Here is a 21,364-nt window from a genome sequence, read left to right on the forward strand (position 1 = left end):
AAATGTTCCTCCGCATGTCACAGCAGAAACCAACATATTTCAAAGTTTCAGATTGTTCTGAATTTCTAATTTGCTAAACTGTTACAAAATACTTTATCTCATACTGCTCAACAAAAATATTTTATACTTTCTTCAATTTCAAATCTGAAAAAAATGTTCTTTACATAAAAGCTTGTCCTCTAGGTCATAGCATGTGTTGGTTAGTTTTATTATTCTAGAAAATACCAAATTATATTATTCAATAGTTGAGTATTAATATTTACTTCTAAACCAGAAACTTGAGTTCTATACAACCTTGACAAATGGGGTCATGTTAGCCCACACTCATACAATGGCTCCAGGGCCATGTATTGTGCTGTTCACACATTAAGCAACTAAATAAATTTGTGTATTGGGAATCAAAAATAGATGTTCCAAAATGGGTCCTGGAACACAAGACACATGATTGCTACTTTGAAGAGCTTCATGAAGATGCTTTAGAACTTAATGTGAAACACTTCCCAATGTCACTATAAGTTTTCTTTGACATATAAAGGTCAATTCTCACCATTTTTGAAAAGTATTTTTAATGTTTCCACGTGGGTTTAAAATTCCATTATAGTTCATAAAATAACTTTCCTCTTATTTTACGACCTCATTAAATCAATTTTCTAGCTTTAATAAAAATATTTAGCTTAAAGTGCTGGGCAATAATGTATGGTTATTATTTTGGAGGGAGATGATATCAGGAGAGAAACAACAAGTAAAACATTTGGGTGATATTTATTTTGTGTGTATATGGGTGGAAACAAGTCAGTAGTTAGTGTCTGTTGCCACTATAAAACCTCCTTATTAAAAGAAACTCTGCGGATGAATTCCTTTAAAATTACATTTTCCCATCTTTTTGTAAGAATTTTTAAATTTTTTTATTCTTTAATCATTTTTAAAATTAATTTATTTTTTACACTCCATATTCCATTCTCCCCCTATCACCCTCCTACTGCTCCACATCCCATACCTTTTTTCCACCCACCCTGTCTCCATGCAGATGCCCCCACCCCCACCCCACCTGACCTCTAATTTCTCTGGGGCCTCCTGGTGTATGCTGTCTATTTGGTCGTCCAGTGATTGAGAGATCTCAGGGGTCCAGATTAATTGAGACTGCTGGTCCTCCTACAGGATCTCCCTTCTCCTCAGATTCTTTCAGCCTTCCCTAATTCAACAACAGGGGTCTCAGCTGCTTCTGTCCTTTGGCTGGGTGCAAATATCTGCATCTGACACTTCCAGCTGCTTATTGGGTCTTCCATAGTGCAGTCATGCTAGGTCCCTTTTTCTGAGTGCTCCATAGCCTCAGTAATAGTGTCAGGCTTTGGGACCTCCCCTTGAGCTGGATCCCACTTTGGACCTGTCTCTGGACCTTCTTTTCCTCAGACTCCTCTCCATTTTCATCCCTGTAATTCTTTCAGACAGGAAAAATTATGGGTCAAAGATGCGACTTTCAGATGGCAACCCATCCTTCACTTGATGCTCTGTCTTCCTGCTGGAGGTGGGCTCTATACATTCACTCTCCCTACTTTGGGCACTTCATCTAAGGTCCCTCCCTTATAGTCCTGAGAGTCTCTTACCTCCCAGGTCTCTGATGGATTTTGGAGGATCCCCCCCCCCAACCTCCTAGTTCCTGAGGTTGCCTGTTTCCATTCTTCCTGCTGGCACTCAGGACTTCAGTTCTTTTCCCTCACCCAATACCAGATCAGGTTCCCCTCTCCCCCTACTCTACTCCCCTCCTGTCCACTATCCCTCCCAGGTTCCTCCCTCCCTCCCTCCCTCCCCACTTGTGATTGCGTCCTCACATGGGCCCCTCAGCTTGTTGACCTTTTGCCATCCTAATATCCAATAAAATAGACTTTCAACTAAAAGTTATCAAGGGTAATGAAGAAGGACACTTCATATTCAGCAAGGGATAATCTACCAGGAGAAAATCTCAATTCTGAACATCTTTGCATCAAATGCAAGAGCACCCAAATTCATAAAAGAAACTTTACTAAAGCTTAAAATACACATTGAACCTCACACAATAATAGTGGGAGATTTCCACACCCCACTCTCACCAGTGGACAGGTTATTGAAACAGAAACTAAACAGAGACACAGTGAAATTAAGGGAGGTTATGAAGCAAATGGTTTTAACATATATCTACAGAACATTTCACCCTAAAACAAAAGGATATACCTGTTTCTCATGGTACCTTCTCCAAAATCGACCAAATAATTAGTCACAAAACAACCCTCAACAGATACAAGAAGATTGAAATAATACCATGCATCCTATCAGATTACCATGGCCTAAGGCTGGTCTTCAATAACAGCAAAAACTACAGAAAGTCCACATACACATGAAAACTGAACAGTTCTCTACTCAGTGACAACATGGTCAGGGAAGAAATAAAGAAAGAAATTAAAGACTTCCTGCAATTTAATAAAAATATTGACACATCATACCCAAACTTATGGGACACAATGAAAGCAATGCTAAGAAGAAAGTTCATAGCACTAAGTGCCCTGGTAAAGAAACTGGAGAGATCTTTTTGTAAGAAATTTAATAATGTGTATGAAGTGGTTCCCGGTTAGAGCTTTGAGGAACCCTGTTTTGTAATTTTTGTAATTTAGGTAGATAGGTGAGCCTCTCCTAAGCCTGCAAACTGTGAGGAACCTGAAAAATGAAAACTCACACTAGGATGTTACGTCACAAAGGCAGAAGTGCCTAGACTCCAGCTAATCCTGAGAAACATCTCTCTCAAACTTGAATTTAACTCTAGATTTCATCAATATTTTTAGGGTCACTATTATTTCCAGATTTCAAATTTTCAGCCAAAACCAATTCTTAAAGTATTTAAGTCATACTCTTCACCCTTGGCGTATCAAATACAATTATACTTTAGTTATAAATGTATTAGTTCTTCCTTTACAAACAGTAGTCACAAAACTGACTGATTTCACAGCATTTGCTTAGAAAGTCTCTGTTCACACATTTTTCCTCACTTTACAAATAGTTTCTGAGCAGTCAGGCATGAGGGCCTTAGAGATGAGCAGTGTCTACTTCAGGATGTGTAGTCTGGACTAACCAACTGAGTATAGTTTGTTTAACCAGGTCAGACAAATCAAAAGTGCTTTAAAAAATTGTCAATTTCTGAATTCCTGAGTTAAATTTAATTGCAGAGTGAAATTAAGTACAATTAAGTACTTAAGACCTACTATCTACATAATGGCCTAGAATTTGGCTCCTTCAAAATTTTCATGTTTAAAATTTACCAGCATTATCTGTCTCTAGCCATCCACCAGTATATAATATAATGCTTTTAATTTGGAGAAAGTTACAAGACAAATTCAAAAGACATATCCTCTTGGTTTTTATCAAACATTGATTAAAATAAATAAGACCTGAATGCTGGAGAGACAGCTCAGTAGTTGACAGCGCTTGTTCCTCTAGCAGGAAACCTGGGTTAGATTATCACGACACACATACAGGCTTGCAACCTTGCATAACTATACTTTTGGGGGATCCAATGTCCTTTTCTAAACTCCATGGGTATCAGGTATACCTACAGCATACATGCAAAATGCTTATAAACATATATTTTCTAAATGAAAAAGGAGCCAAACCTTGATATTGTGAATCTGAAAAAGAAGGAGGTAGATAATACATTTGTAATTACAGACAACGAAAAATAAATTTCTTTGAGCATGAGCCTAGTAGTGCAGGAATTAATACCATGCTTGCCACGTTGGACCTTATATTGAAAAACGTCTGTGCAGCAAGGAGCACCATCACTCTGGAGAAGAAGCACCCTGAAGAATGGGAAAAATATTGACTAGATACACATTTTACACAGGCCTACAATAGACGAAGAATTCAAAACACTGCACATCAAGAAAACAAGCAACTTAAATTGAAATTGGGACATAGAACTCGACAGAGTTACCCAGCAGTGAAAATACAAATAGCCAAAACTAATTTAAAATAAATGTTTGATATCCTGAGATATCAGGGAAATGAATTTAAAACTACTTTAAATTTTCATCTTATGGTACTGTGGATGTAAGAAAGGGAGAACACTTACTTAGTGTACTGGCTAGTTTTGTGTCAACTTGACACAGCTGGAGTTATCACAGAGAAAGGAGCTTCAGTTGAGGAAATGCCTCCATGAGATCCAGCTGTAAGGCATTTTCTCAATGAGTGGTCAAGGGGGAAAGGCCCCTTGTGGGTTGGACCATCTCTGGGCTGGTAGTCTTGGTTCTATAAGAGAGCAGGCTGAGCAAGCCAGGGTAAGCAAGCCAGTAAGGAACATCCCTCCATGGCCTCTGCATCAGCTCCTGCTTCCTGACCTGCTTGAGTTCCAGTCCTGACTTCCTTGGTGATGAACAGCAGTATGGAAGTATAAGCCGAATAAACCCTTTCCTCCCCAACTTGCTTCTTGGTCATGATGTTTGTGCAGGAATAGAAACCTTGACTAAGACACTTGGTGTTGCTTGAAATGCAAACTGTTGAACTGTGGAAATCAGTGTAAAGTGTCCTCAAAAGTTAAGGGAAATCTACCATATGATCTATCTACACCACTTCTGGGCATATTACCAAAGGGCTCAATGTTCTACTATGAGATACTTCTTCATCCATGTTCATAACTTCTCTATTCACAATAGTAAAAATTGGAAATAACCTACAAGTCATCAAAAGATGAATAGATAAAGAAAATGTGGTACATATACACAGTGGGATTCTATTAGCTAGAAATAAAAATGAATTTCATAGGTAGATGGATAGAGCTGGAAATAATTATTTTGAATAAGGAAACTGAGACCCAAAAAAGACTAATGCAGAATGCTCTTTCACATATGTGGATGCTAGTTTTAAATCTTTAGGCATGTGTTTGAATCAAAGTACCCATACAAGGGGCCATGGATGGTGGGTTTCAGGAAAAGGAAGATCAATCACAAGTGGAAAGACTGGTAAATGAGAATAATGGAGCAGGAAGGGATTAATAGGCTTGGGGAAGAGATGGTGAGGGTAGAGGAGGGAGTACGGGAAACTGACACTGAAAACCTTTGAAAATGTTGTATGGAAACTGATAACTGCAGAAGTTTCCCAAAATCTATCCATAAACACATATAAAAGGGGTTTAAATGGCCTATTACAGGAGAACAATTACACATTTGTTACAAAAAAAAAAAGGCTCAAGAGCAAGTATGGTTTACTTCTTTTGAACTTGTTGGTCAGTGGGGTTCCATAGACTCTGAAACACATTGGTTAGCCCCTGTAGTGGTTTGAATGAAAATGGCGCCCTCATAGGCTTATATGTTTGGATGCTTGGTGCCCAGTGAGTGGGACTGTTAGGAAAGGATCAGGAAGTATGGACTTGTTGGAGAATGTGTAGTCTAGATGGATGAGGTTACTAGGTGTGAATTTTGAAGTTCCAAAAGCCCATGCTAGCCCGATTCTGTCTCTGCCTTTTGCCTTTGAATCAGAATGTAAATCTCTCAGCTACTTCTCCAGCCCCATGCCTGTCTGCCTGACTCCCAGCCACCACAATTTCTGCCATAATCATGGACAAACGCACTGAAACTGTGAACAAGTCCTCAATTAAATGTATTCTTCTATAAATTGCTTTGGTCATGGTGTCTCTTCATAGCTATAGAACATTAACTAAGACACCTTCAAAAAACACTTGGTAGGATCCTATTACTAAAGACACTACATATCTGAATATTGAGAAAACAGTGGATTTCTGGACATGGAGACATGAACCATGGAACCATACTACCAACATGGAAGCCTCTTCCCTGGTAGCTAGCTTTCATCATCCTGGAAGTTTCTATGCATGCTATAGGGAATGGGAGGGGAAAATTTTTTTTCAGCAAAATTTTTTACCCAGCTCTGAACTCTTGAAATGACCATAATGATTAGCCTGGCAAGGAAATTCTATTGTTGTGATAATGACACGAATGTTGTGAGAGTAGCCAAACATTTTCTTGTTAGATTTGGGGCAAAATCCATAAGATAGGGCCTATAAAATGTATTGTTTTTAATATAAATGTAATTAGTAGCTCTATTTACCTTTGTGAGTCCATGGTAACCACACACACACACACACACACACACACACACACACACACACACACAAAACAGGATTTATTTCAGGCTGCACCTCAATATCTTGGCAGTATTTGCTACATCCACTCCAGTAGTGACAAGGATGACAGGCCCCAAAAACCTGGGTGCTATCCCAAGGCGAAAAGTTCATGAAAACTTAGTCTCCTGGAATCGTGGCATCCTGTATAAAGAATGCTTCAATGTCCTTGCTTTAGTTGGTAAATGGATCTGTGTGCTTTCCCTTAACATTGCTTTATTTTAAGTGCCTCTATATGACATATAGCTAAGTTAGATTCTTCACCAGTCCTAGTCAGTCCTTGAGATGACCCTGGGCATGGATAGCTAAGTAACTGCCCTACACAGGAATTTACCATTATCTAGGAAGAAGGAAGTTTGTGATCTAAGGAGGAACCAGAGTAGATACTTAGGACTATAAATAGCTGATTTACACCAATACACAAGAATGTACAATGGTCTAGGGGGAAGGTGGACTATACAATAGACTAGAATAGGAGCAATGGCAAGGGCACAAAGTCTTTGCCCCTGGCTTCTAAGATTAAGCTGACCTTAGGTGGGGCTGCTTTTTGATCCCAGTTGTTAACATTGAATTTTATCCCAGTTGGTTTCTGCCAGTCCTTCCCTGTTGCATTCCTCTGTTTTATGTAAGAATCCAGTAACTTCATTGTACCTTGCCAGTGTGTCACCTAACTTCCCTATTTTCTTCTGTATAAAAAGTTGGATGCTCCATTTGACAAATTACATTCAGATCCAGACTCCCTTCTGTTGCATCTGTTTGTCACCCCTCCATCTCACCAACTCCTTTGCCCACCTACAACCAGAAACCCATTCCATGCAGATAGGAGACCCAGAAGGGGTAAGTCTGCAGCAAGAATTGAGTTATAATAATCCCCTATATTAATCTGGCTACCTCCCAGCTATGATACCACGATATTTGCACATTATTGTTGACCTCTCTCTTTGGGCTTCAGATGTTTTTTCTCATGGTGTCATGCCCTAGTTAGGGTAACTCCAAGACAAAAGGAGAAGATATGATGTGAAGAGGTTCAAATATACATCTCTTTAAAGAAATGAGGGTACCATGGAGGAAAAAGAAGTGAGAGGTATGGAGAAGCAAGCAAATGGGAAGGGTCTGATGTGAATGAAACTCTTTAATTACATTTTAATTTAGTTTTCTAAAGTAATTTTCCCCAAGAGGCAAAATGATAAACTCTATTCATTACTTCTATTGGGAAAATATGAAAAACTGTAACCTGAACTGAAATCTTGGAAATCTATGCAGAATGCACAGCCATCACCTCTTTAGCGGCTGTAGCTAGTTCATCAAGAGTTCACTCCGCTGGGATTTACTTCCTGTGATTGGATAAACAATGTGAACTTCTTTGTACTCCACACCTTATTTTTCATTCAATTTAAAGCTTTTCTTGGAATCCAACTGATTAAAAATGGAATAAAAATTCTTTGTAATTGTACTGGCTAGTTTTGTGTCAACTTGACACAGCTGGGGTTATCACAGAGAAAGGAGCTTCAGTTGAGGAAATGCCTCCATGAGATCCAACTCTAGGGCATTTTCTCAATTAGTGATCAAGGGGGAAAGGCCCCTTGTGGGTGGGACCATCTCTGGGCTGGTAGTCTTGGGTTCTATAAGAGAGCAGGCTGAGCAAGCCAGGGGAGGCAAGCCAGTAAAGAACATCCCTCTATGGCCTCTGCATCAGCTCCTGCTTCCTGACCTGCTTGAGTTCCAGTCCTGACTTCCTTGGTGATGAACAGCAGTATGGAAGTGTAAGCCGAATAAACCCTTTCCTCCCCAACTTGTTTCTTGGTCATGATGTTTGTGCAGGAATAGAAACCCTGACTAAGACAGTAATATAAAGGTAAGAATTACTTACGCTCCGGTCTTATTAGTGATAAGTAACAGACTTTTGGCGTAAAACACAAAAGAACATTTCTTTCCGGCACATCCAAAAATGCAGACCACTGTGTTCAATATGTTCTTTGTCTTCATTTTAAAATTCAGTTCAAAAATAACAAGTGCATCAATGTTTTAAATTTCTTTCTTCTGAAATTTTTAACACAAGTTGTTAATTTTTAAGAGCAACAGCTTTGAAAGGTTGTACGTTGGCTGTATTTTATAAAAAGAACCCGTTGTCTAGTTGTAGCACCTACCCTTCAAAGGGAACTTCATAGCAATGTCAGTAAGCATTATAATTTTGAGGATATGGAGCACCCCAAAGCTGCAGATGCACCTTGTCACCATGCTGTTCAGACTTTTGTTGCCAGTGTTATTGTTGTAGAGGTTTTGGATTTCATACGTGTTCCTCTGTGTAGCTTAGACTGACCTTCAACTTTCTATGTTGCTCAAACGAGCCCCACACTTGCAACCATCTTTAATCAGCCTCTTGCATGCTGGGAGTGCACTACCATGTCTACCTAAAGAATCGTAAAAATAAGTTTTAGTTTCTGTGTTTGAATTGTATCTAAAGCAGTAAATATTCTAGCACATGCTGTATCACTGAGCTACATCTTCAGACATGTAGTGCGGGAGAATGGCTTCTGAAAACCACTTTTTCCTTTCTTTTTTATCTAAGACTGTATTTTTTTCCATTGAGTTAACTAGAATGCCAATCTAGTCATTTAATATGGGTTTAGACATTATATTTTAAGTTATATAAGCAACAATACAAAATAAGCCTGCTCGCCCCTTAATCAACTTAAGACTCTTTCATTTAATGAATTCCTTTCAGCTGCATGATCCAGGATTTATAAACAAGGCATTGTACTTGTTTTTCTTGATTTTTTTTTTAGATACAGAGAAAAGCAGCTGAATATAATACTACAGGATGAGTATTTGAACAAATTCATACAGTGTCCACAGAGGTCAGAAGCCTGGTATGTGGGTGCTGGGAATTTAACTGAAATCCTCTGTAAACATAGCAAGTTCTCCATAAACATCTGTTTATTTGTCACACAAGTATCTTTTCTCTATGTGTCTGATCTTATAAAGAAATCAGTCTCTGTATGCATGGCTATTCCTAGTATAGTATGTCTTCTTCTTTAGCAACTTCAAAGGACCTCTTAATGATGGAGAATTTTGAGGTTCAACAAAAACATGATTTTAGGGTGATATTATTTAACCCATCAGTCTCATCAACAACTTCTTTCCAAAAGGTAATTCTGAATATATATTTGTTTCATAAATTAATGGGCTACTGGAATAACAAAATGAATAAAAGATTTATCAGGTCATGCTTGACAGTGACTTCATTTCAGACCTTCATGAAAGCCTTTCAGGGGCATGTAACTTTTAAACTAATATCTTTATATTTAGAGAGAATTTTGAAACAGGAAAGCACAGAGGCTTGAAAACAAAAGGATTATTAGGAATGTCATTAGGTTTTTGGACGGCACATACAATGCCCCACTGTAAAGAAAAAGTAGGCATCCAATCAACTGAAATGAGGTTAGTGTGCTGAAAGCATGGTATAACCAACTGGACGTGAGAGTTCTTGGTCATGGAGGCACATAAACTATTCTATTAGAAATGACACTAACTCGGTTTGGATTTCAGACTATTCTCTTAACTTTTTTTGACCACAAGTGTTCAAACTTTCCATTCCAAAACTATACTCAGCAGAATTCACTGCTGACTCCTAACAAACATTTGGAAGAACTAATACCTATTCTCTTTGTTTTAAGAAACTAGAAGAAATTGACTCAAGCAGATTTTACAATGCAACCATTGCTCTTATGCCAAAACCAGACAGATGCAACTAACAAAAAGCAGAAGAAAAAAGAGAAGAAAGGACAGAACTACAGAACAATATCCTTAAAAAATAAAAAGATACAGGAAATAAAATATTAGCCAGCTGAATCCATCCTCATCTGGGTTCATCTTAAGAATCAAGGATAGTCCAATCTAAGCAAACCAATGAAGATTATGATAATGATATCAACACAGTAAGCCAATATATTCACCAATGCAAAAATGTACATTCTTTAAAAGTCAATTTTTCTTTCACAATAAAAACTAAACAATCATCTGGCCATAGGGTTGTACACTTTTAATCCCAGCACTCAGGAGACAGAGGCAGGTAGATATATCTCTGTGAGTTCAAGTCCAGCCTGGTTTACAAAGCAAGTTTCAAGACAGTCAGATCTGTTACATGGAGAAACCTTGTCTCAATAAACCAACCAACCAACCAACCAACGAAAAAACTTGAAATATCAAAGCACCCAGTGAATACATCTCAGCATAATTTATTATAAGCTAATAACTACATAGAATATAATGAGGAAAACCTGAAAGCTTTATTGCTAAGAATCAAGAATCAGGACAAGAGAAGAGTGTTTACATCCACATCTATTCAGCATAGTTCTAGGAGTTCTAGACAGATAAATTAGGTAAGAAAAATATATAAATGCATCCCCCACCAAAAAAAAAAAAAACCAAAAAACCAACCAACCAACCAAACAAACAAACAAAAAAAAAAAACAGGGTCACCCTGTCACTGTGTGAAAAATGTGATTTTTATGTGTAGGAAACTCACAAAACTGTACCAAGAAAAAACATGTTATAATTAACACATTATTCTGTTAAATAAATAAATAAGTAAATAAATTTATCTATGTTTTAAGATGCAAAATCAACATAAAATATAATGAATAGAGCTTTGTACCAATAGAATAATCTAAAAATAGGAAACAGGAGATACATTCCATTTTTATAGCTATCATTTTATCCATTCATTTATAGCTTAAAATGATTTTAAGTTCCAAGACTAAATCAACTGAGTAGATGAAATATCTCCACAGTAAAAATGGTATAATACTGAAGAGTGAAACTGAAAAGTGAACAACTAGGAAAAGACTTCTGAAGTACATATCAAATGAGACCTAGATGAAACTTGGAGTCATCAAAAACATTTTGAGCAAAAAGAACAGGGCAGGACACAGTGCACAACTTCCCTTCAAAACAGTATAAACGTCGCATAAAAGAAGATATCTACATCAGTAGAACAGAGTATTCAGCCTGGGACCAGAAAATGAACACATATTTAAACGACTGGTGTTTTGTTTTGTTTTGTTTTGTTTTGTTTTGTTTTGTTTTGGACAAGGTTTCTCTGTGGCCCTGGTTGTCCTGGAACTCACTCTGTAGACAAGGCTGGATTTGAACTCAGAGATCCACCTGCTTGTTCTGGGATAATTGTGCATGCACATCCAATGAATGAAATTAGACATATGCCTATCATCATCAGGAGAGCAAATACAGAGAAAAAATGTGGAGCAGAGACTGAAGGAAAGGCCATCCAAAGAGTGCCCTACCTGGGGATCCATCCTTTACATGGCCACCAAATGCAAGCACTAATGTCTATGCCAAGAAGTGCATTCTGACAGGAGCCTGGTATTGCTGTCTCCTGAGAGGCTTTGTTAGAGCTTGAGAAATATGGGTGCTCCCAGCCAACCATTGGACCTAGCGCAGGGTCCCCAGTGGAGGAGTTAGATGAAGGACTAAAGAAGCTGAAGCAGTTTGCAACCTCATAGGAAGAACAACAATATGAACTAACCAGTACTCTCAGAGCTCCCAGGGACTGAGCCACCAACCAAGGCATACACATGGAGGTACCCATGGCTCCAGCCCCATATGTAGCAGATGCCATTTTGGGCATTAATAGGAGAACAGGTCCTTGGTCCTGTGAAGGCTTGATGCCCCATTGTAGGGGAATGAGAGGGCAGGGAGGCAGGAGTAGGTAGGTCATTGGGGGAACACCCTTGTGGAGGCAGGAGGAGGGGAGGGGTCTGGGGAGAGGAGGACCGGGAAAAGGGATAACATTTCAAATATATTTAAAGAACATATTCAATAAAAAGATCAAGTCTAAATAGATTAATAATTTAAATTTTAGACATATACTATGAAGTTATAGAAGAAAATACAGAGGGAAATTTTCAGACATTGGTGCGGGAAGCGGGTATGGCCGCATGGGCCAAGACAGCACTCTGGCCCATTGCCAGGCCCCATGAACCCCACAAGTTTACTGCCTTGCCCGAGCATGCGCAGTGAGGCTGCATGCGTGGGCTGCCTGCCAAGCTGGACTATTCCTTGTGATCCGGACCTGTCAGCCTATTGGTGACTGACCTGAGCTCATGCCTGGAGTGTGTGTGAATTCTGATTGGATGAGGTAGGGTGGAGCTAGATGAGGTCAGTTGGCACGAGTATAGGAGGTTTGTTGTTGTTGCCCTTGCTCCAAGAAGGATGGAGGGAGAAGAAGCTGGGGAAGAGAGCTGTAGGGGGAAAAGCCACAAGTAAAGAAGCTGTTGCGTGAACCCACCTTGGTGTCTGTGTCATTCTGCGGGAGACTGCGGCAAGCAGACAGCGACAAGTGGTGGCTTGTATGGGGAACTTATCTTGGTAGGCAATGGTAAGTAAAGAAAGTACAGGCCTAAAGAAAATTTTAGTAAACAGTGGGAAGGAAATTTTGGTAAACAGCAGTAGGAAAATTTTGGTAAGCAGCGGTAAGGAAATTTAGGTAAGTGGCCAGTTTAGAACCTCTTTAGTTAGACTGTAAGAGTCTGTGACTATCTCTAAATTCTGTTTTTATCTAAACAGTACTGAGAACATACCACTGCCGAAAGCCTTTTTTATTATTTGGAATTTTAACTTACAAAAATTATTCTACTCTGTCAGAGGCACATGTCAATATTTACTGAAGTTATCTTAAATGTTTCCTGTTAATTCATTTTCTCTTAAGTTTTTTGTTGTGTTTACTTCTGTTTGATACAGGGTTTCACCACATAGGCAAATGTATAAAATTCTTCCTGTTCTCAAAGAAAATGTAAAGATGATGTAATGAAAGTTTCATTTTTGAGAATCCAGACCCCCCCCCAAAAGTCTCTGTACTGATCCCTTTCTGTCTTATCTTCTGAGCTTTGTGCTCTGCATTTACATAAGTATTAAGTATTCCACTTCGCTGCAATGTATCCCACTTCTTAAGTATTTTATGAAGACTTTTTGTTAGAGCTTCTCTTAAAATCAATACAGTGAATGATGGTCCCTGTGTGGTGGTCCCTGTGCTAACATAGGTGCATACGCACAGGAGAGAGAGGATCTGGTCCTTTGTTACAACATACAGTGTGCCCCTGCAGCAGGTGCTTCTAGTTGTCTTTATCAATAATCATTTTAAAAGATTGTCTCTCTTCATGAAGGAGAAAATCAGATAGGTTCCCCGGGGGAGGGGGGGGAAGCATTAAGGTTCTTAGCTATAAAGACGAAGGTAAGGTTCCCAGGGAAAAAAGGGGAAGGATTAAGGTTCTCAGGTATAGAGACGAAGGTAAGGTTCCCCGGAAAAAAGGGGAGGGAGCACTAAGGTTCTCAGGAATAGAGATGAAGGAAATTCCAGTAACAAGGGTTCAACTGCAACTAAAATGAAAGTAAAAATGTTAACTATCTGGAACTTGGTCAGGGTATGCTTGAGAGATGCCAGTGGAAAGTACAATGTGGAAATAGAGGAAGGAGCAGTGGCGCTTGAGGAGCACTAAGGAGATTGCTTCTCAGGCTAGCCGCCGAAAACTTAAACAGCTTAGACAACAAACCAAAGATAAGAAAGAGAAGAAGGAATCTAGCTCTGAAGGGTCTACTAGTGACAGTGATGGGACTCATAGCAACAGTGATGTCTGTAGTCGGGTGTCCTGCTGGAGTTTGAGGCGCGGTAGGCTGCCCGAACCATCAGCCTCTCCATTGCCTTCTCCTCCCCCCTATAAAGATGTGGGAGACAAAAGAGGAAAGCCTAGTCTTCATGCAAAAGTCTGGAAAAATGTGTTCACCATTGTGGGGGCCTTCCCAGTATTTCAGGATCAACAGGGGCAACGGTATCATGAGCCCCTGGAGTGGAAGGCTGTACAAAGATTGAAGGAGTCAGTTTCAACTTATGGGGTCCAGGCTGCCTTTATAAAATTTCAAACATGCATTTAAACTCTGATAAAGGCAGTAAGAGTTAAGGTTAGGTACTTTTTGAGCAATTTCCTCAAAGATAAAACGTTGCAACCTGCAGGAAAGCTCCTGAAGACTCAGTAGTAGAAACTTGAGCAATTAAAGGAGAATGCTTTAAATGTAAGAAAAAGAAAAAAGATGATCTTATATAGTGGATGGGAGGACTAGCCAATAGTATTAGAAGGAAAACAACACTATGAAAGGGACCATTGTTTTGTGTAAGATATAAACACTTAAAGTTCTTAGGTATGCATATATATGCTCTATGAAAATATGTTACAAATTTATGTCTATAAAATCTGTATTTCAGTAAGCATTGAAAAGATATGGAAAAGACATTTAGTGAACAGGCAGGGAACAGAAGGCAGTGTGGTATGGGGGTATAGAACAGAATATAGCTAAATTTGAATAAAAGGTTTTTCTTTATGTACTTCTGTGTTTTAAAAGTAATAAGATGTTCACAAAAATAAGGTCATGGTTTCGTCCCCCATAGGGGTGTCTGTCATTTCCCCTGGAGATAGAATTGCTCAAATTTTGCTTTTGCCTAGTCACCATGCTAGCTTCCCTTCAAGGGGACTGAAAAGAGGAAATTGGGGCTTCTGTTCCACTGGAATACAAATTTGAAAGCTGATATCCTATGGTTAACCAAAGAGTGGATTGGTTGCAGGAACAGATGAATATTTTGGAGCACTTAGTATTTGCTTCCTGCATTACTCATATGTCAGGAATGTGTGCAACCTCTGTTCAGTATCAGAATTTTTCCAGAGCTGCAAATCTGTCACGTGCAATTGGTGCAATGCTGCTAGGAAATTGGAGTCATGATCTCAACACAAAGATGAAGGAATTGCAAGCATCGATTGTTGCTATGAACAACAACCATGTGGAGATTGCAACTGCAAAGCAATGGCTGGAGATCATCCAGGGAACTGTGGAATTCTTGTTTCTTTGTTTGTTTGTGTTTGTTCGTTTGTTTGTTTTTTGGTTTTTTGAGACAGGGTTTCTCTATGTAGCCCTGGCTGTCCTGGAACTCACTCTTTAGACCAGGCTGGCCTCGAACTCAGAAATTCACCTGCCTCTGCCTACCAAGTGCTGGGATTAAAGGCGTGCTCCACCACGCCCAGCAGAACTGTGGGATTCTTAAAAAATTGGGGAGGGATGGCCTTTTGGGCTCTCCTGCTGACTGTTGTGTGTGGAGGAATGCTTTGGTGGATGGCATGTATGCAAAGGCGGCACAGGGCTGATAAATGAGCCTTAGTGCAGGCTATGGCAGCCTTGGAAGCAGGAATATCCCCCCAATGTTGGCTCAACATGCTGGATTAGTAATCAATGACGGGTAAGACCCTCACCTGCGCATACCAACCTAAGACAGGATGTCAAAAGTGAGTTCTTCACTCCCATGACAGGTAAGGATGTGGCACGGATGGGGGCAACCTAAGACAGATGATGATCCCAGAGCTACTAATAAAACAAAAAGGGGGAGAATTGGCATGGATAAGAACTTTCCTAACAGGACATGACAATTTGAGAAACAAAAGCAAACCTAGACAAGTGGAATCACATTAAACTGAAAGTATTTCATGGAGAAAAGGATATACCAGGTAGAGTATAAAACCAACATACAGAATGAAAGAAAACCATTCATTATCAGTGACTAATATTAAAATATTAGTAGACTAAAGGTAGGATGTGCTGGTGAGAGTGTGAAGATAGGGGAATGTTTAGAAGTAGACATGTATGTTACTAAAGCCATTATGGAAAGTAATATGGAGTTCCATAAATGTTTAAACTAGAACTACTCATGTGCCTAAGCAATTTAACTAGGGGATATAGTATTCCCCATCCCAAAAATAAACTAGTGCATTAGAGACCTTTGCACTTCTATCTTTGCTTTAGTACTTTTCACAATAGCCAAGAAATAGAAACAACACAAGTATGTCTCATGTAGAGACTGAGTAATACAGAGTGTACTAGTACTAACCACAACTCATTTATAACACTGTGGATGGATCAGGAGATCACTGTGTTAAGTTAATGTCTTAGTCAGGGTTTCTATTCCTGCACAAACATCATGACCAAGAAGCAAGTTGAGGAGAAAAGGGTTTATTCGGCTTACACTTCCATATTGCTGTTCCTCACCAAGGAAGTCAGGACTGGAACTCAAGCAGGTCAGGAAGCAGGAACTGATGCAGAAGCCATGGAGGCCATTCTTTACTGGCTTGCTTCCCCTGGCTTGCTCAGCCTGCTCTCTTATAGGACCAAGACTACCAGCCCAGAGATGGTCCCACCTATAAAGGGCCTTTCCCCCTTGATCATTAATTGAGAAAATGCCTTACAGTAGGATCTAATGGAGGCATTTCCTCAACTGAAGCTCCTTTCTCTGTGATAACCCCAGCTGTGTCAAGTTGACACAAAACTAGCCAGTACAATTGACCCCTTGTCAACTTGACACAAAAACACATCACTAGTAAGCCTCAACACTTACATTCTTATTCATCCCCAAGGTCTAAATAACTTTAAATGTCCCACAGTCTTTACATATTCTTAAAATTTCAATCTCTTTAAAATATCCATTATCTCTTTTAAAATCAAAAGTCTTTTTACAAATAAAAGTCTCTTAACTGTGGACTCCACTAAATAGTTTCTTCTTTCAAGAGGGAAAATATCAGGGCACAGTCACAATCAAAAGCAAAAGTCAATCTCCAACCGTCCAATGTCTGGGATCCAACTCATGATCTTCTGGGCTCCTCCAAGGGCTTGGGTCACTTCTCCAGCCATGCCCTTTGTAGCACACAAGTCATCCTCTAGGCTCCAGATGTCTGTACTCCACTGCTGCTGCTCTTGGTAGTCATCTCATGGTACTGGCATCTCCAAAACACTGTATGACCCCTTCAGTCCTGGGCCATCAATTTCAACTGAGGCTGCACCTTCACCAATGGCCTTCCATGGCCTCTCACAGTGCCAAGCCTCAGCTGCTCTGTGTGACCCCTTCATGCTTTCAAAACCAGTACCACCTGGGTGACTCTTACACATTACCAAGTCCAGCCACAGCACAAGGTACAACCTTGGCTATCTCTGGAACACAGCCTCTGTGCTTTCAGAAAACACTTCCCAGAAGATGTCACCTCAATGATGCTGGTCTCTTCTTAATCACCGCTAATTTCTTAGCTCCGGCTAACCAGAATCAATAGTCCCAGTAATGCAAAGTTTTTGCTTTAGTAGTTCTGGTATCTTGTTAATCACTGCTGATTCTTCAGCCCCAGCCAACCAGAACCACAGAATCTTCACAACCAAAGTAACAATGGCCCTGACAAGAGATTTTAATTTTCCCTCTGAAATTTCACAAGCCAGTCCTCCATCTTATGCACTGTTCTCAACATTATCTTCTAAGCTCCTACACAACATCTAACAGAGCTCTTAACACCGAATGGACTTTCTAGCCCAAAGTTCCAAAGTCCTTCCACAGTCCTCCCCAAAACATGGCCAGGTTGTCACAGGAATAACCCACTCTGCTGGTACCAATTTGTCTTAGTCAGGGTTTCTATTCCTGCACAAACATCATGACCAAGAAGCAAGTTAGGGAGGAAAGGGTTTATTCGGCTTACACTTCCATACTGCTGTTCATCACCAAAGTAGGTCAGAAAGCAGAAGCTGATGCAGAAGCCATGGAGGGATGTTCTTTACTGGTTTGCTCAGCCTGCTCTCTTATAGGACCAAGACTACCAGCCCAAAGATGGTCCCACCCACAAGGGGCCTTTCCCCTTGATCACTAATTGAGAAAATGCCTTACAGTTGTATCTCATGGAGGCATTTCCTCAACTGAAGCTCCTTTCTCTGTGATAACTTCAGCTGTGTCAAGTTGACACAAAACTAGCCAGTACAGTTAATAAAAGTCAGGTGGAGGAAAGCAGTTGCACACAATCTCATTTATATGTAGAGTTTGAACTTGATATGGTAGAAGCTGAGAGTATGGTGTTTCATAGAAGCCAGAAACCAAGTAGTGTTGTGCCTCAAGAGTGGTTCCCTTATAAGTGGTAGTTTTGTTTTGTTTTGTTTTGTTTTTTTGGAAGATTATAGGATCTCTAGGGGGTAACATGTGGCTTAAGGATCACTAGAAGGTGATCGCTGGCTGAGGTTGTCAACTCATCCTCAATATCGATTTTCTGCCTAACCCTATAACATCTGTGCTATTATTGCATCTATTGGCATAACTTGCTAATTTGATTATTATTCCAGCTCAGAAGGTTCATTGTTGGGTAATGCTATTTATGATTCCCCCTTCCCAGAGCAACCCCATAACACCTTCCAGTATTATGAGAACTAGTCAACAGGGAGGAAGCTCCTGGATTAGTACCAACTTGATATCTCTGTGTCCTGTGACCAAGGTGAGTGGTCTTCAGTACAGGGTCTAACCACCAAGTTCTACTCAATAAATGAAAGCAATGGCTATACCCTGTATTGTCAGGGGGGAAGCAATCAAGTTTATCTCAGCTGTGAACAGAGATAAAACACACATAATAGAAAAACATAAGGTCCCATCTCATAAGTGCTTAAGGACAACTGATTTTATTCAATTCTCTATTATTTGCCACAAACTATCCATAAAAATAAGCATTGCTTTTAAAATTGTCTTAATAACAGAGCAGAGCATTTATAATGCTTTTTTAAAAAAAATTGTGTCCTCATGGTTTTCAGCAGGGTTATTTTAATACCTGTTTATTTGTGTCATAAATGTGGGCATATCATTTCTATTTTGCTGTTGAGTTTAGAATTTTTTGGAGAAAGCTGGAAATATAAATATTTCATTTCTTTATGAAAAAATCTTAATATTGTGTTAATTTATCTTAAGTTATTTACTATAATTGATATCTAAAATTTTATTACAGTTATATAACAATGTGTTCTTTTAATAAAATAATATAATAAATGGCCATCTTGAAGTATAATTCAAAATCAGTTTCTTTGCTGTTATACTAAATCAGTGTTTTCCTTAATTACTTTCAAATTTCACAAACCTTTCACAGCTGTGTGAAATGGCAACTGTCATTTCTATCTTTAGTATATCCAGTTGGAAATCACTTCATGTATAAGATTGACTGCAAACCTTGGCTTAGAGTGATCTTGCAGAACTGCTTAATGTTTTTGGCCATTTTCCCTTGTAGGAAAACAGTGTTGTTAATAAGTAACCACCATTTCAGACCACTGCAGAGGACATGAAACAAGTTGAAAATCACCTTCAGCAGCACATAGCACATGTGCCTTAGTCTTTGTGTTACCCATTCAGGCCTGTCCCTTTGGCACTTGATGTAGCAAATTCTGTGGCTGGCTGGCTTGGCATTCTTTCCAATTATTAATTCTCTCTGTTAAATTCCACTAGTTGGTGAATGTAAAATAAACATCGATCCTCTCCAGTACTTTCATTTTCACAATAAAATATTAGTTTTCATTAAGATTGTATCACAAGTGCCATGTGTCAATATGTGAATGCCATGTTTTGTTTTCTTCTTCTATCCTCACAGGATTTGTGTTCCAGTCCAGCAGGCCTGTTTCCGTATGCTCACAGGTGCCTCCTCCATCTTGCCTTGCAGGGGATTAGTAGTGAAGGTTGATGGTGTCCCCTGGCTTGGGGCATTGCTCTGGAAGTCTGGTGGTGCAAATTTCAACAAGAAGACTTTTTATATAAAGGTGAATACTCTAACCAGGAAAAAATTCATTCTTATCCACATTTTGTGGAGTCAGTTTTCTTAGTTTATTTCCATTTTTTCTTGTTTTTAAGTTGCTTGGGTGTTTTTATCTTCCATCTTAAACATGGAAAAGTGTCTTCTCGGTTGCACGCTTAAGTAGTGGAATGTACATCATTAAGAAACTTCAAGGAGTTCCTGTGAGTTTCTTCCTGCTGTGAACATCAGGGCACTGGGCTCTGTCTCCCGGTCATCTCCCTCGCGCCATGGCCCCGAAGCGGCAGTCTGCGATCCTGCCTCAGCCCAAGAAACCCAGACCGGCTGCTGCCCCGAAGCTGGAGGACAAGTCGGCCTCTCCCGGCCTGCCGAAGGGAGAAAAAGAACAGCAAGAAGCAATTGAACATATTGATGAAGTACAAAATGAAATAGACAGACTTAATGAACAAGCCAGTGAGGAAATTTTGAAAGTAGAACAAAAATATAACAAACTCCGCCAACCATTTTTTCAGAAGAGGTCAGAATTGATCGCCAAAATCCCAAATTTTTGGGTAACAACATTTGTCAACCATCCACAAGTGTCTGCACTGCTTGGGGAGGAGGACGAGGAGGCTCTGCATTATTTGACCAGAGTTGAAGTGACAGAATTTGAAGACATTAAATCAGGTTACAGAATAGATTTTTATTTTGATGAAAATCCTTACTTTGAAAATAAAGTTCTCTCCAAAGAATTTCATCTGAACGAGAGTGGTGACCCGTCTTCAAAGTCCACCGAAATCAAATGGAAATCTGGAAAGGATTTGACAAAACGCTCAAGTCAAACGCAAAATAAGGCCAGCAGGAAGAGGCAGCACGAAGAGCCAGAGAGCTTCTTTACCTGGTTTACTGACCATTCTGACGCAGGTGCTGATGAGTTAGGAGAGGTCATCAAAGATGACATCTGGCCAAATCCCTTGCAGTACTACCTGGTTCCCGACATGGATGATGAAGAAGGAGAGGCAGAAGATGATGATGACGACGACGAAGAGGAGGAGGGGCTGGAAGATATTGATGAAGAAGGAGATGAGGATGAAGGTGAAGAAGATGACGATGAGGATGAAGGGGAGGAAGGAGAGGAGGACGAAGGCGAGGATGATTAGCACAGAAGACTGATGGATTCCAACCTTCTTTTTTATTTTCTTTTTATTTTTTAATTTTCTCCAGTCCCTGGGAGCAAGTTGCAGTCCTTTCCTCCCTGTCCCTCTGTGCTCAGTCGCCCTGTTTTGAGGTCTCAACATCATGGTTCTCAATTAATTTGGGGGGAAGTATCTTGAGCAAAATACAACAGGAAAAGAAAAAAAAAAAAAAAAGAAACTTCAAGGACTGAGTCTGTATCTTACTCGCTATTGTGTAGTAAGGTTTGGACCTCACAATACCAGCATTCTAATTTTTACTTGGTTTTTCTGTTATTGTCGGTTCTCATATCCATGGTTGAGGGAGCTTGTGATGGGGCTGGGAGATGGCTCAGTGGGCAAAGTGCTTGCCTGGATGAGGATGTGAGTTCCTATGTGAGTTCCCACATAAA

General features: G+C 39.7%; 1 pseudogene; it reads left to right on the forward strand.

Annotated features, from left to right (window-relative positions):
• On the forward strand, positions 19,997-21,135 carry Gm9531 (predicted gene 9531; annotated as a pseudogene).

Source organism: Mus musculus, chromosome 9 (genome assembly GCF_000001635.26).
Source record: "Mus musculus strain C57BL/6J chromosome 9, GRCm38.p6 C57BL/6J".
NCBI lineage: Eukaryota > Metazoa > Chordata > Mammalia > Rodentia > Muridae > Mus > Mus musculus.